The following is a 15,722-nucleotide window of genomic DNA, read 5'->3' as shown; positions in this document are numbered from 1 at the left end:
TTAAATTAAGCAGCCTGTGATTTTTCAAATTAGCTTATCTTTATGATGATGATGATTTTTCTTCACCCAGAAGCTACCTTGGGAGTTTGGTTGCCTTCACTCTGCTGTCTGAGAGAGAGTGATGATTCTGAGGTCTTTCTAGATATTTGGAGACAGACCAACATAGTTCTCAGAAAGCTTTTCTAACCTGGCATGGAAGTCAGGAGTGTGAAGAAAACAAAGTCCCTCCCCTATCTGTAAATAACTGGGAATCTCAGGACACTTGTCTTCATTTTTCATTTCCCTGACTCCTGCCAATAGAGTCTGGGAGAACCGTAATAAATGCTATCATTTATTGATTTCTATAATGTGCCAGACACTCCAGCAGGTACACCAAAGGGTCGGTTTGGATTGCTATGACAAAATGCCTCAGACTGGGTGGCTTGTTGACAACAGAAATTTATTTTTCGCAATGATGGAGGCTGTGAAGTCCAAGATCAAGGAACCAGTAGGTTCAGTGTCAGGTAAAGGGCCATTTCTTCAATCACGGATGGCCACCTTCTCCCTATTACATCTCAAAGGCCTCTCTCAGGCCTCTTTAATAAGGGCACTTCTTCCATTCCTGAAGGGCCCTCAGGGATCACTTCCCAGAGGCACCCCCCCCCCCAATGTCATCCATGGGTGATTAGCTTTCAGAATGGGAATTTTAAGGGGACACAAACATTGAGACCACAGCAGTTGATCTGAACCAACAAGGAATCAAGTTGGACCAGTGAAGTTTACAGAGTGTTTCAAAATTGACAGTAACGCTGATATTTGGAAGTTCTTTGGCATTTACCACGTGTTTTACTTAATATCATACTTCTTTCCCTCAACAATCCTATAAAGGGTATTCTGTGACTCTTTTTTTTAGACACAAAGAAACTGAGTGTGTTAGTCTGCTTTGCCCTCAGCATGACAAGTCATATCAAATAGGAAAGGTTTACTTTGGTTCATGGTTTTGGAGGTTTTGGTCCATGGTCAGTTGGCTCCATGGCTTCTAGGCCTGTGAGGAGTCAGAACATCACGGTGTGGGAGGGTAGGGAGGAACAAACCTGGTCTTCTCATGGTGGCCAGGAAGCATCAGGGAGAGAGAGAGGGAAGGGAAGGGACCAGGGACAATATAAATCATTCATGGCACACTCCCAGTGACCCACCTCCTAAAGCTTCCAACACCTCCCAACGGTGCCACCGGGTGGGACCAAGCCTCTAATGTATGAACCTTTGCAGGTGTGCTAGTCAGATTCGTCAACTATGGCAAAATATCTGAGTAAAACAACTTAAAGAAAAGACTTATTTGGGTTCATGGTTTCAGGGGTCTCAATCCATGGTTGGCTGGCTATGCCACTTTGGGACTTAGGCCAGTCAGAACATCATGGCGGAAGGGCATGGCAGAGGAAAACTGCTCATCTCATGGCAGCCAGGAAGCAGAGACAGACAAAGGGGCTGAGGGAAGAATACAGTCCCCACAGGCATGCCCTCGAAGATCCCCTTCCTTCAACAGGGTTCCACATCCTCAAGTTTCCAACACCTCCTGATGGCTCACCAATTATGAATCCTTCAATGGATTTGTTCACCTGAGATCAGAGAACTTCCCAGAAGCACCACCCCCAAATGTTGCTGCCTTGGGTCCAAGCCTTCAACACATGAGCCTTTGGAGAACATCCCAGTTCCAAACTGTAACACTAAGACTCGAAAAAATTAAATGTCTTTCCCAAGATCACAATGAAGAAATGGCAGAAACAGGATGGGAAACCAGGAATCCTGGTTCCCAGGGTCCAGTCTCCTGATTCCTTCCCATTATTCAATGCTCAATAGAGGTGAAAGACGTGGAGGACTTAGGACATATAAAGAGCAAATGCATGCTTTGAGTGGCTGTTCTCTTGGAATAGTCAAATTAATTGCATTTTTTCATTCATTCAATAAACATTTACTATTTATTATGCTCTTCTCTGTGCAATGCACTATGTGAAAACATAAATATATACAGGGTCCTCAGCCTTGAGGTTAGAACCTAAATCAAATGCTGACATTGAAGGCAGGATGCAATAGTATGAAATAAGTGGCCTACACTTACAGCTGGAGGAAGACTGAATAGAGAGAGACTGGGCTGAAAGAGAGAGAGAGAGAGAGAGAGAGAGAGAGAGAGAGAGAGAGAGAGAGAGAAGTTGTGGAGGATGAAAATGATTTTAGTGGCAGAGAAAGGTAGAGGATTATGTTCAAAAATGGCCAGAGTAATCCCTTCCCATGTACCCTTTTGTAATGTGATTTTGCCACTCCTCTTATTACGAAATGAATTTTGATCTCGAAAATTGAGATGTTGAAGCCCCTACCCACCAATGTGACTGTATTTGGAAGCGGGGTCTTAAGGAGGTAATTAAGGTTAAAAGAGTTCATAGGGCTGAGGCCCTGTGTCCTTTAAGAAGAGGAAGAGACACAGATCTTTTTCTCTCTCCCCCATGAAAAAGGGAAGGCCCTGTGAGCACCCCATGAGAAGGGGCCAAATCTGCAGTAACTGTGGGCTGGTTACGCCCCTCGTCTATGGGATCTGGTTACAGCAGCCCAAGCTGACTGATATCCCTCTCATCGAGAGGCAGAATCTACTTATCTTCCTTGTACCTTAGAAAGCCTATGACTTGCTCTGAACTGTGACAGCCAAAGTGGATTGTGCCAAACCTAGAACTAGTCCTGAAGAAAACTTGCAGCTTTGGTTCTCACCATTTTGGAGTTTTGATCCATCTTGCAGAGTCTGGTTACTTCTGGAAAAACCATGTAGAGGAGAAGCCTTTGAGTGCAAATCATGACAAGGTGGAAAGGCTCATAAAGATGAAAAAAACTAGAGAAGAGAGGAAGCAGGGTTTCAGCCATCCCCACCGAGGGTCTGCATGTGAGGGGCCATCTAGCATCCTGCTGCTGCACTAAAGATGTCAGACAGCACAAGGTGAATCAGACAGAGCCATCCCAGCTGAGCCCCCCTGGCCTACCCACAGAATGGTGAACAAATAAAATGGTTGTTACTTAAGCTATTATTATTTGGGCTCATTTGCAATCCAACACTAGAAAACTGATGGGTGGAGTGAAAAAGAGATATTCCATAGAGAGAGAGTGGTTTCAACAACAGTACAGTTATAAAACAAAAAAGTACCATATGGTACAGTTGTTTATTTCTATTTGGTAAAGTCTTTAATAATGTATCAGAAAAAATAAGAAGATACTGCTAGAAAGGCAGGTTGGAGTTAGATTATGGAAGAGCTTTTGTTGTAGTTATTTTGATTGAGCACTTACTGTATGACACTCAGGTAAACCCTTTTCATAGATTAACTACTTGGTCCTCACATAACCCTGTGAATAGGTTATTCTATAGCTATCCCCCACTCTATAAAGAAGGAATCTAAGGCTCAGATAAATTATTTGAAAAAAATGCAGAGGGATGAAGCTGGGATTGGAAGACAGGCAGTCTAGTTCCAGAGCCTAGGCCCATAAGCTCTCCCAACTGCTTACATCAAGGAATTTGGACCTTAGTGACAAACATGGGATTATTTTAAGCAGGAGAGTGGTGTGACTAAAGCAGTCCTTTTGATAGATTAGGCTGACAGTTGTGGAAGGGATCTGGAGGCTGAGAAGAGAGCTAGAACCCATTAGAGTGGTCCAGGGGGGAAGCAATAAAGGTTTGAACTAGCTTGAAAAAAAATGGACCAGAGGTGAATAAAAGGGATTTGGTGAAGAAAATATCAGCCCCAGGGACTTGCTGGCTATGGATGAACAAGGGCCAAGGAGGAGGGAGAACTTGTTCCCTCTTTCTGGCTTTGGTGACTGAGGTGGTGGTCACTCCTGTGAAACACTTAGCCAGCACAGGAGGAAAAACTGGTTGGGGGATGAAGATAATCAATTTGTTTTTAGAGTTGTTATGTATGAATTTGTAGGGTGATATTAAGTGGAGGTAACTGCCAGGTATTTGGAGCTATATAAATGGACCTTAGGACATTGATCAAGGGTCTGTGTAGATACAGCTTTGAAATTCATCCAGAATGAAGTGAAGTCATGTGCACCTAGGTTATGACAGTTAGAGGTCCTTGGCTACAAGTGGAAATGGCTCACAGCAACATAACCCACAGTGGACCTCTACTCAGCAGGGAAGGGGTAAAGAAGCTCTGGTCTTCTGATGGGCGGAGCTCACCATCTCATCAAGCTGCAATGAGTCAGTCCACCTGCTTTTCCCACCCCTTTCAAGAGTGAAAGTAGTGAGAGGAAACCTAATCAGCTTGATCAGATGCCCACCTTTTAGCTAAAGGACACCTTGACTTGCATTCCCAATAGGATGGCACATGAACAGAAGTGATTCTGCTAGGAAAAGATGGGGACAGTAGATACTGGCTGGCCACAAATCAATCGATGTTCATTCTGTTGGGAGGGAGTGGAGAAGAGAAGACAGAGCTGAGGGTAGTCAATTGCACAGTGCCTACCCACAGAAGGAGGAGGATTTGATCAGGGAAAGGTAAAAGCAAGAGAGGAACTGGAGAAGAGAGTTAGACAGAGGAGTCTCAAAAACAGGCAAAATATAAATCTAATGCTGCCAGAGGATCAACGGTGATAAAGAATAATGGAAAAACTACTGTCATTGGCAATGGAAGAAATTGGTAATTTATGGAAGAGAAGGAAGGATGGAGGAAGGATTGGCAGAAGGGAGGAGAGCCCAATGATGGGTTGAAAGGACAGATGAAAGAGACTTGTGGAAGGAGGAAGGGAGCATCCGTCGTGTGGTAATAGGAGAGCTGAGAGGTTGCTGTTTGAGGGGTCAGTGCCATAGGCTTCTCAGGACCTGATGTTCCAACCAATTTGGTCAAATATAAGTAGCAAACAATACCCAGCCCAGCACTTAGTAAAGTCTCTTCTTTGAATCTGTCAATGAAAAAATAGACAATGGGAAAGAACAAATTGATGTTCTGGCTTAATCAGTTTCAGAAGTTACAGAAAGAGGAAATTGGATTTATTTGAAAGCCAACTTTAAAGGAAAATAAAAGGCAAATGTCTTTTATAAGCTGAAACATCACCAACAACAAAAACAACAGTGCCAAGTCCCAGAAAGCAACTGTATAAGTGAACTGTTAAAACCATTCTCCTTTCCCCTGGTTGAAACAATCTTACAAAACAGCATTTGCATCTATCATGTTGTGTAACATGCACTCTTGTGGTGTAATATCTTAAGTAGAGGTTAGATAGGAGAGAAACTACTATCATTATCTTATTATTGGAATATCCTATCCATCAGTCTTCCAGACAAAACACTGTCACCCCGTTGGGAGCTAAGGACAGTTTTTACTTAAATACAAGGTCATACTGTTTGGGAGCATGGGGGAACAGAGGAGGTGGGGTCAGGGGATTTACATTTATTCCAAGGCACTCCACGCTGGACCTCTTCCAAGAGAGGAAACGAGACTAAATAGATCATTTGTTTTATTCTGTTTGGGCATTTCTTGCGATTCTCCCAACTGCAGCTTATGGACACAAAGCCAAACTCAGAGTCTGGCTAGAGCTGGCTCAACTCCAGGTCACTTTTTCCTTTTTATTTTTTAAGGAATAAACAATTTGAAGCTGTATCTGTGGATTAAGGCAAACCACCAATTGAGGGACAAAATGAAATTCTGCTGTGAATGTGAAGTTGCAAAGAAAGAGCCACATAGGAGAGTTAAGTGGTCTGGATTTCTCAAATCACACCAAGGTAGCAACAGGAGAGAAAGGTTGATTGGACACTGATGAGAAATATATTTCAAAGAAGGTCAAATACTGGAAGGGAAGACGGGAACCTGGAAAGCACCAGCTGACATAGGAACACACCTTCTTTGGAACAGCCCTCTGGAGATAGGTGTCAGAGTGCCCTGTGACTTGAATGTCATGGAAAGGGCATTGTTTCTGTCTCCTCCTGTTGGCATCAGGAAAGCTGGCTGATACCAACCATGCACACTCAGTAAAGAGCAGAGTTGGTATTCCCAGCATATCCCTCTGGCAGAATGGGTCTTTGTCTTGAATTCTTTCCCTTGCAAGACACTTATGGTTAGTCCTATCTAATGGCCAAGGAAAGAGAAAAGAATTAGTGGCTGGGCTTATTGTAGCATATTAGTTAATACTGCATCCTGTCTATCTGATTTCAGAATTGACAAGTCATGTACAGTATTGCTCAAAAATGTTCCTTCGACAGTACTGAAGAAAATAGGGAAGTGACCGCCAGTCAAGAAAATATAAACAAAATTGAAAATCCTCAGGACTTCTGAATGTCTTTTATAGATAAAGAGTCTGGACCCCATCAATCATCTAATTGGGAAAACAAGGTTTTATGTTATCCTGAAAAACATTAACTTCATTACAAAAGACTAAAATCCTCTGAAGTACTGCTGGGCATCTCTCTCAAAAACTGTTTTAACTTTAGAATAACTTTACTAAAAAATTGAGAAGAGCAAATCAACCAGTGTTTGAGATATGAGTCAATGTATCAATGTTAATATCCTGAGTATAATATTATGCAATAGTTTTGTGAAATGTTACTGTTGAGGAAAACTGAGGGATGGCTACAAGGGATCTCGGATTATTATTTCTTTCAACTGCATGGGACCTGCAATTGTCTCAATGAAAAATTTCAGTTTAAAAAAATGATTGAGATAAAAGTGGACTGAGATAAAACCTGGCAAGCATTCCTAATCTGGCTTCACCTACATTTCTTGGTCCTAGTTTGTCTTTTCGGTAGGTTCTCCAATGACTCCCTCCCACCTGGAAGAGGCTATTCCCAGCTTCTTCAACACATGGAGGGAGCTCATCCCCAGCTGCGGGCTTTCTCTCCTCATTTCCCCCATTCCAGCCCATCTGCACTTTCTCCAGATTCAACGCACCCACCCTGAAGAGCCTAGCCACAAAACTATCATTATCATGTCTTATAGATACTTGTCATTTCTTCATCCCCTGACAACAAATATTCATTGAGCAACTGCTATATGTATAGTATGGCTCTGGGCACTAAGGATCAGGTAGATAAGGAACCATGGTAAATTGCTTTCTTTTCTCTGATCTCTGGGAGCATATTGTAATGAGGGAGAGTGAAAGAAACAAGTTCTTTTTTAAAAAAAAATACATTCATGATGAGGGCTCTGATGAAGGTGATAGGTTGGAGAAGGAAGGAAGTGAATTTAACTTCAGGAAGGTCTTCCAGAGAAGACAGCATTTGACTTGTGACCTAAAGTATTAGGAGACACTCATGAAAAAAGCCTGGGGGAAAACCATTTCAGACACCAGGCACGGCAGGAGAACAACAAGGAAAAAAAAGATTTACATAATTCCCTGCAACTGAATATGAATATTAGGCATGAATGTAAAACAATTTAACAGGTTTTCTTTATTTCATGTTTTCTTATTTTGGGGCAAATCTCCCTATAGCTTTATTCTTTTTCTTTCCCTCTTTTATTGTAGGAGAGACTAGAACATCCTTAGGCTGGTGCGGATTTTATGTTTTTAAAAGCAACCCCTGTGTCAACACACCTAGGCACTGTCTAGCCCGGCCACCTGCGTGCTAAGGGATGGCTGCACACTGATGTTCCAAGTTGCTCTCATCAGTAGAAGAAAACATAATTCAGGGCTGGTCCAAGATTTGCCATATTTCTTTCTCATAGTTGGGGTCACAGGCCTGCTAGGGAGGTTTTACACTATAGGCAAGATAAATTGTCATTAAAGTTGGGTCCCCACAAACCTAACTTGAGGCAAAGGACAGGACAAGAGATCTGGGTTACAGGGGCCGGAGCAGGACCACCTCTCTCTTGGCGCACAGGGTCCCATCAGCAGTAGTTTTCGGTTGACAGGGGCTGAATTCCCAGGACTCTGCGGGTACCTCGTGATGTCACCGCAGCCAGGAATCCAGTATTCTGGGTTTCCTTCTCTGTCATCTGCCTCAGTAGACCCTCCGCGGCTCCTCTGTTCCAGGCGAAGAGGAGTGGGCTCTAGGGCACCCCGCAAAGCGCCTCGAGGGATGCTCTGTCCCTTTCCAGCCGCGTCCGGCCGCCGTTATCCCCATCACCTAAACGGGGTCCGAGTGCGCCCCCCTCTCCCAGGGGTCAGTCAAGACGACTAGTCCTGCGTCCGGGGACGCGCCATTGGTCCTAGGATCCCCCCACCCCCGCCACTCCGCACACGCCCATCCGGCGACCCACGTGCAGCTGGGCCACGGCCGGCACCGCACCTCTGGGTCTGCGCGTTTCCGGGCGCTTTCTGGGCGCAGCCCCACGACGGGGACCGGTTGGGGACGGAATCCGGGAGGCCGTGGCGGAGTGGGGGCGTCCCGGAGCCCGGGCGCTGGGCGCTGCGGCCCGCTGGCACACAAAGGCGGCGGCGGGAAGGCGGGGCGGGGCGGGCCGGGGGCGGGGGCGGCAGGAAGGGGCGGGGGCGGCGCGGGGCGGCGATAAAGCCCCAGCCGCGGCCGCTGCTCCGGCACTCGGGCTGCACGGGCTGCACGGGCTGCTCCGAGTCTGCAGACGCCGCCGCCGCCGCCGCCGCCGCCGCCGCCGCCGCCGCCGCCCTCCCTCCCCGGCCCCCCCGCCCCGCCGAGACCCGGCTCCGGCCGCACCGCGCTCCGCGGCAGCCACCTGGGGATCCGAGCGACGGGCGGTGAGTACCGGCTGCGCGGTCCCCGGCGCGGGAGGGGCGCTGGGGACCGGTCCCCGGGCTCCGCGCGCCGCAGCTCGGCTCCGCGACCTTGCGCCCGACCCGAGGCTGCGGGGCGAGCGGGGCCCGGGCGCCGTCGTCGGGGCGGAGGGAACTTTCTCAGGCTGCCTTGGCCGGGGCTGGGTGCGCGCCGGCTCCCGGTCCCGCCCGCTGCATCCCCGAGGAGCGCCCGGGCCGGGGAGGAGCGGCACGCCGGCCGGGGCGTCCAGGTGTGCCTACATCTGGGCACACCGAGGCCCGTGGAGACGTTGCCCAAGCTCCGCGTGGCTCCTGGGGGTCCATCCCGGCTGCGCCCCTGACCCTGAACCTGAGGAATCCGGCTACTCGCGGGCGTCCCCTATCCCGTACTTCGCCTGGCTTGTCCGCCGGACAGGGAAAGCCGGACTCTGACTCTCTACCTCTGACTGAGCAGGGCGGAGGGGACCAGGGATTTGAGGGAGAGCTTTAAATTGGCCTCTGCATCCGGTTTAACTCTCTAGCAGTTCTGTTATTTTCGTGACCTGTCCAGGTGGGAATTGTGAGACTGGTTAGTGACTAGAGATAAGGTGAAAGTACTCAAATTCTGGACGGAATTAGGTATTTAATTTGCCCACAAGCTGAGCGAGGAGGGAAGGCTTCTATTACATAAGACAGCACTGCACCTTCAGGTATTATGGAAGATGCTATTGAAGATTTTAGTGCTTTAATGAACAAAACATAATCTAAGTATGTTTCTGTCTTGAGATCTCTTAAGTGTTGCTGTATCTCGCTTTGACTAATTTGCAGAGATTGTTCTTATATTTAGCATCAACATAAAAAGATGCTTGAAGGTTTCTCTTCCTCTTTCAAGCCAGGGAGCAGTTTATTTCTCTGAACTGTTCTGCAACAATTTATTTGATAATTTTGTATTTTGGAGATTTAATATCAAAAGTTGAACACAGATGTCAGCGTTGCTAATTTGTATATCTAAAGCACACTTAAAAATTGAAGGTACTTTCAATGCTATCTGCATATCTAAACCAGTAATTATGTGCTGTATGCAAAATGTAAGCAAAGATTTCTTTCAGGTATACAATTGAAGGTACTAGCCCAAATAATCTAAGGTTTCTTTCAAGCTCTAGTTTTGAATCCTTATTAAAATTATGTTTGAAAACATTGTACAGTGCAGAGCAATTATTGAAGGTCATGAAGATGTCATCCATCATTTATTCTAAGGAATGAATCAATGCAAAAAAATTTCTGCCTCCCATGAAGTTCATATATTAGTGAAAGGACAAAAAGTAGTGAGTCTCTGAAGGATATTATTTGCAGTTCCACTCATGGATGATTAAACACTGGCCAGAGATTGTTTGAGGTGGAAGAGTTGGAAGTGAGTTGGTGACCTAATCAAGTCCCCAGCCATACTTTCACATTGCTATCCTCTTCCAGGCAGTCCTTCTGTCACAGCATAGGGGACTTGGGATCACAGGCTTTTCCTCCTTCTCTATTCCCAGAGTGCATATGGGTGATGCCTCAGAGTCTCAATTCTTTGACCATCTCAATCCTGGGACCTTCACCCACTCCAGTTTCTCAAAACACCAACCATACCTAAATCCTGCTTTCACTCTGGAATGCTCAACTTCTGGAGTCAGAACCTCCAGGATTTTTAGGTCTCCAAACCACAAGCTCATTTCCTCCCAGGTTGCAAACTGGTACTGACATTGTAATCTTCAACACAGAGATCTTCAAAGCCTTCTCCTTCAGGTTTTTCAAGTGACCTCGTGGACCATTCTACTGAGAAAGTAGAGGTCATCAGACTTGCTCCACATTCTGCTGTATCTCTCCTCCCCAAACTTTTCTCTATTTACCCAGTCATCCAATAAATCTTAGGTATCTCATGTGTCAAGTATTTTGCGAGGCCTTAGTATATGGTAAATATAGCAAGCTCTTGTTCTCATGGGACTATCATTCTTGTGGGAAAAAAGCAGACAGAAAGCAAGCATAAATATATTATAAAATCTATGATAACTGAATAGAGTAGAATGAAAGAAGAAAAATCAAGTTGAATTAGGAACTTGGAGAGGATTAGAGAGAAGACCTCTGTGTGGCAATGACTAATGTCTCTCCTGAATCCCTATGCCTCTGTTTAGGAATCTTAGTCCCCTCTTTTACTTTTGTGTTCAGCCTCTCCCTATGAACTCTTTTCTCCTGTAGCAGTATTTTTTTAAATGCTGTACCTTCCTTCTTTGCATCCTACCTCACTTCTCATGACCATTACATATCCCCAGGCTCTTTAAACTATTTACTACTTCCCCAAACCCTCCTTTCTTTCTCAGTTCCTGCAAACTGGTGTGGCCTCCCCAGAGTGGAAGACCTGCACTGTATCCTGAAGAAGCAAACTCCTGCGTACTCATAGATCCTTCTGCACATCTGATGAAGCATGTGCATGATATACTGATACTTTTCCCTGCTTACCACCCATGCTTTTCCTTCTGCTTCTCTGGCATTTATGGTACCTGCTGGGGTTCTCCAGGGCTCTGTCCCCATCCCTCTTCTACTTTGCCTAGAGTCTGGGTTAATCATGCTTCTACAGTTTCAACTATCACCAGAGTCAAGTGAGTCCAAGGTTGGCATTGCATTAATAGCATTCTCCTTGTGTTCCAACCAGTTACCTATGTCTATTGGATATATCCAGTTCCATTAAGAAAAAAAATACAAAACTGATTTTAGCTTTTATTGCCCATCCCATATCCACATCATCATTAGCCCAAATATGTCTCCCTCTTTTTTTTGGTGGTGGCTCCTTTCATCTCCAAGGTATATATGCAGGAGCTTCCAGTGATGCCAGACTTCTGCATTACCACCCTGGCAAGTCACCAAGTCCTGTTGCTTCTCTTTACTGTAAGATCCCATAAATCTCATTGTGGTTATGCCCACCCTGTCTTGCTGTAGTATCTAGAAGTAGCAAAATGGTGTCCACTGTGCCACTTCTAACTGGAAGATGTTTTGTTGACCTGAACAAAGTATACAGAAATTGGATTAATATTTAGAAATATGGATATGTATCTTAGATTTGTAGCCTCTCTTAAAAGTCAGAAGACCTGTAATATGAGGCTTACATTCCCAAATAGGAATTCTCCTCTCAGTGATGGTAGTTTTGTAGCTCCTGTGGCATCTGAGCCTACAACCATAGGCTGAGACAGCCCTTGGCAGCCTGGGAATCCCAGAGGCTTGCTGCATGGTTTCCCCCACCCTGTTCTGTATCTTTGTCCTCCACATTGTTGCAGGTATGATCCTCCATCCCTCTGAAATTAAAAATATACTTGTGTCCTTCAAAGTCAGTGCCTCCCTCTTGATTTGGGGATAAACCCCAACTCTGAATAAGTATCTCAGATTGAAAAGGTGAGCAGTCTATTATCTTTGGGTATGGTTGTACCTGAGTCTCTCCATGCTTTTGACCTGTGTATGGTGGCTAGTGCAGAACTCTAGTGTTATCTCACCTGCTGTTTATATCCCATTTCACAGCCCTCACCGTCCTCCCTTCTCAAAGCCCCGCTGGGAGGAGATGGGGCAGGGTGGATTTCACGTCCAAGATGGCAGTGGGGAGACTGTGGGTGTGGAAGCACAGGCTGCCCCAGGAGCCTTCAGCCCTAGGAACATTATGGGCCCAGAGTTCACTCAGCTGCCTTTAGACAGTCCTAGCATAGAGTCCAAGTTCCTCTCAGCACAGAGCCAGGGACTTTCCCTGGTGCTCCTGGGACTCACCAGGCTGCTGGTTCTTTATGAAGACCTGGCAGGGTCTCTCGTTCTTCCACTCCTTCCCACATCCCTACCTTGCATCCTTCCCCAAACTATTTCCTGGCACACTGGGCTTCCTGTAGACTCCACATACCATGGAGCTGTGCTGTGCCCTCCTGGTTTTGCTCTTGCTGGACTTCTGCCTGCAATTCCCTTCCTCCTCCTGTGTTCAACGTTTGGCTGATTTCACTCTTTTCCAGACTCGGGTCTAGTTCACCTGTTCCACACATTCGTCCCTGGCAATCAGTACCCCGTTCCTCTCTAGCACGTAGGCAGTGCACACATACATACACCCCTTACCTTGGGTATACCTCTGTGACGGCAGTTGCCGTCATAGAACATGTACTTACATACTAGACTCAAAGCTCTGGGAAGATGTGTCTGTGTTTTCGTTTTATTTGCACCAGCTGTGGTGTATAACGGAAAGACACTCAAGTGTCTGAACTAAACTGCCTTTGTATTTTTCACAGGTCTACTGCAAGTTTTATGGAAGAGTGCTTGTTTTAGGCTTAAAGTCAAGTTCTCCCCAACCCCACCCTCCACGTCTGGTTTTGGTACCTCTGAGTTTGATGTATACCTTCACACTTTTTAACTTTGGGGTCAACCAGTCTTTTGAAGTACAATATTACTTAGATTTGAACAGTACAGACGTGCTTCTGTGCCTACGTTCACTTGTATTGTGCTCATCTGAACCCTCCAGTTTGGTTCTCTTTCCTCTGGGTCCATTGGATGGATTGCATTCTGCCTTTCATGTTTGCACAAGATTGGAGAATGCTTATTTCCATTAACCTTGGTGATGATGATGTGATGCATGACCTTTCTCTCTTTTTTTTTTAACCATAGAATTTTCTGGCTAATATCTTTAGTCAAGTTTGGTTGAAGTGTCCTGGGTTGTGCCACTCTCTATATAAACTGTATATGTATAGAGTTTGTATATTTACCATCCACAAATCAGTCTCTTTGTATAGTGGGTATCATTGAAATACATGATCTCAAAAGCATCTTATTAATGGTCCTATAGATTGAAAAAAAAAAGCTTTTCTTGACTTTTACTTTTGGATCCAGCTTTCTTATAAATATCAGGATTAGATAAACTTTTTTCTTGGATGTATTATTATATGCTTATGTACCATGATGTTCCTGCCTCTCTTTTTAAAGTCTACAAAATCATTCAGTATTAGTACTCACAAATAGCATTGTGGGCCAACATGAACGTTTCATTTTTATTCCATTTGGAGGAATATATAAAATTGTTAAATAAATAGGGTCCGCTAAACACGGATCTTCTTTGTGAATCTTTTCCCCCTGAAATGTTCCCGTCTTTTCTTTCCAAATCATCTTTCTTCATGAATAGATTGCATGCTTGGTCTGGAAATCAATGTGGGTTCTTAAAAAATATGCTGAACTGCTGAACGGAATAAAATACAAAAATTACCTTGTTAGGTTATTTCTTTAAGTTCCCAATTTGTGAGGGAATGTTGAAAGATGGTTTTATTATTCTTTTGAGAAATGAAATGCCACCTTTCTTCCAATAAGCCAAGTCCATTTACACGGTCAGTGAGTCTCCCCTTTATTCTGCTGTTAGGTTTCTAGGTCTGGATGTAAGCCCAGTCCAGAGAAGTCAGCATCCCTCCTGTGATTCCTTTTGTGCATGGGATGGCCACTGGGCCTAAGCAATCCTCTGACTATTTGTAATGCCATTGGTGTATTTTGACAAACATGGCCCACATTTCATCCTTGAATTGCTCCCAAGGTTGGGGTGGTCACCATAGTTCAAGATCAGATCATAAACACCCAGTATCTTGCTACAGTTTGACCTCAGACTTTGCCCTTCATTTCAGAAGATAATTTGAGAATTGGAATCCACTGTGCCTTTCTATTTTTATCAGTTAATCCTTAGGAGAAAAATAATGTAGAAGAGATTTTAATGTAAAAAATAATCTTATGAAAAGACTGAACGAATTGCTTGTAGTGGCTGCAAATCTTGGTAAATTGCTTTATTTTTGTATTTCTACCCCTATTTCCCAAGTGAGAGCTTTGGTAACCTGGGGAGTTTCTCTTGAGAACATACCAAAAATAGCATCAGTGCCCTCTCTCCCCACCCTTCCACCTTTCCCCCTCCATAGAAGGGAGAAAAATAACCACTTGTTTTTGCCCTAAGTTTTACAGTCCAAATCTTGAGAGTGGGTGTGGGTATGTGAGAAAGTTTTATGCCAAATACAAAGCCCACTCCAAAATGAATAAGGTAACTACAAGTGAAAATAGATGCCTCTTTCTTTCAAGAAAGTACTATATAAATAATAGCAGTGTTTGCTGCTTCTACTAAAGCTCATCTTTTTCTTCATTTTTTAAATAAGGAATCTACTTTAAGAGAAGTTATTTTTGTTGAGGATTTGGTTCAGATGATATGAACTATTAACTCCTACATTATCTTTTGCTTAAAGTACAGAAACCTAAGTCAAAATAGCTCAGGCTGAAACACAGAGCACCAGGGGAGAGCTTTTGCCTTCCCTTGCTGATCCCTGGCATGGTGGAAGTGGCTCTGGCTCTGAAGTTCACTAGAACCAGAGACTGAGGGTCTTGAAGGTGCTCTTCTGCTTTGTCTCTTGTGTTGAATTCTCTCTAGAGGTTGTCATCTTCTGTCCCTAAGAGCCATGCTTGCAAATAGTTCCAGGCTTTCTCCTTATACCCTCACAATCAAAAAGGGAAAAGAGACTTCCCTGCCAGTTCTAATTTAAAAAAAAAAATCCTGGAGAGGAACTCTGATTGGCTCCCAGTTCTGGTCATGTGCCTTTTCCTGTGCCAATGACTGTTGGTGTGGAGAATGGAAAACTGTGATTGGCTGAGGCTGAGTCACATGTTCAAGCCTGTAGCCAGCAGGGGAGAGCATACTGAGAAGAGGGTGTGCAGGGCAGGCAAGTTACCCAGCTGCCATTAGTTTTCAGCTGTCAGTGTGTGGCCTCCTTGAGCCTCATGCCTGTCTCCAGGATAGTTAGGAATAGCACTCCCAGTCATAAGTCGGGAAAGAAGAGGGTGGAAAAGCTCAGGTGGCCGCAGTCATACGCCTGTGTGTATTGATGCCAGAACCTGGACCCGGGTTGGTAAATGAATGAACTGTGAGCCAGTAGCGGATTTCAAAGATCTATGTCTCAGCAGTCTTTATACTTAATCAGAAAGAAATTCCCATCAAAGCACATGGCTCTTTTTAAAACATGGCATGATATCCTTCAGTAATACAACCAAAGCAC

The 15,722-nt window shown here is 44.8% G+C and overlaps 1 protein-coding gene across 1 annotated transcript in view; it reads left to right on the top strand.

Moving 5' to 3' along the window:
• The first annotated feature begins 8,551 nt into the window (after positions 1–8,551).
• The window catches only part of Serpine2 (serpin family E member 2), a 59,251-nt gene continuing 52,080 nt past the window's right edge, over positions 8,552–15,722 (top strand). Inside the window, exon 1 of the mRNA XM_078018092.1 lies at positions 8,552–8,661. The gene's annotated coding sequence lies outside the window, so the exon portion shown is untranslated. The remainder of the gene's footprint in view (positions 8,662–15,722) is intronic.

The sequence above is a fragment of the Ictidomys tridecemlineatus genome, chromosome 7 (assembly GCF_052094955.1).
Source record: "Ictidomys tridecemlineatus isolate mIctTri1 chromosome 7, mIctTri1.hap1, whole genome shotgun sequence".
Taxonomy (NCBI): Eukaryota; Metazoa; Chordata; class Mammalia; order Rodentia; family Sciuridae; genus Ictidomys; species Ictidomys tridecemlineatus.
Note: the sequence above shows the minus strand (reverse complement) of the source record. Positions and strands in the feature narration are given on the sequence as shown.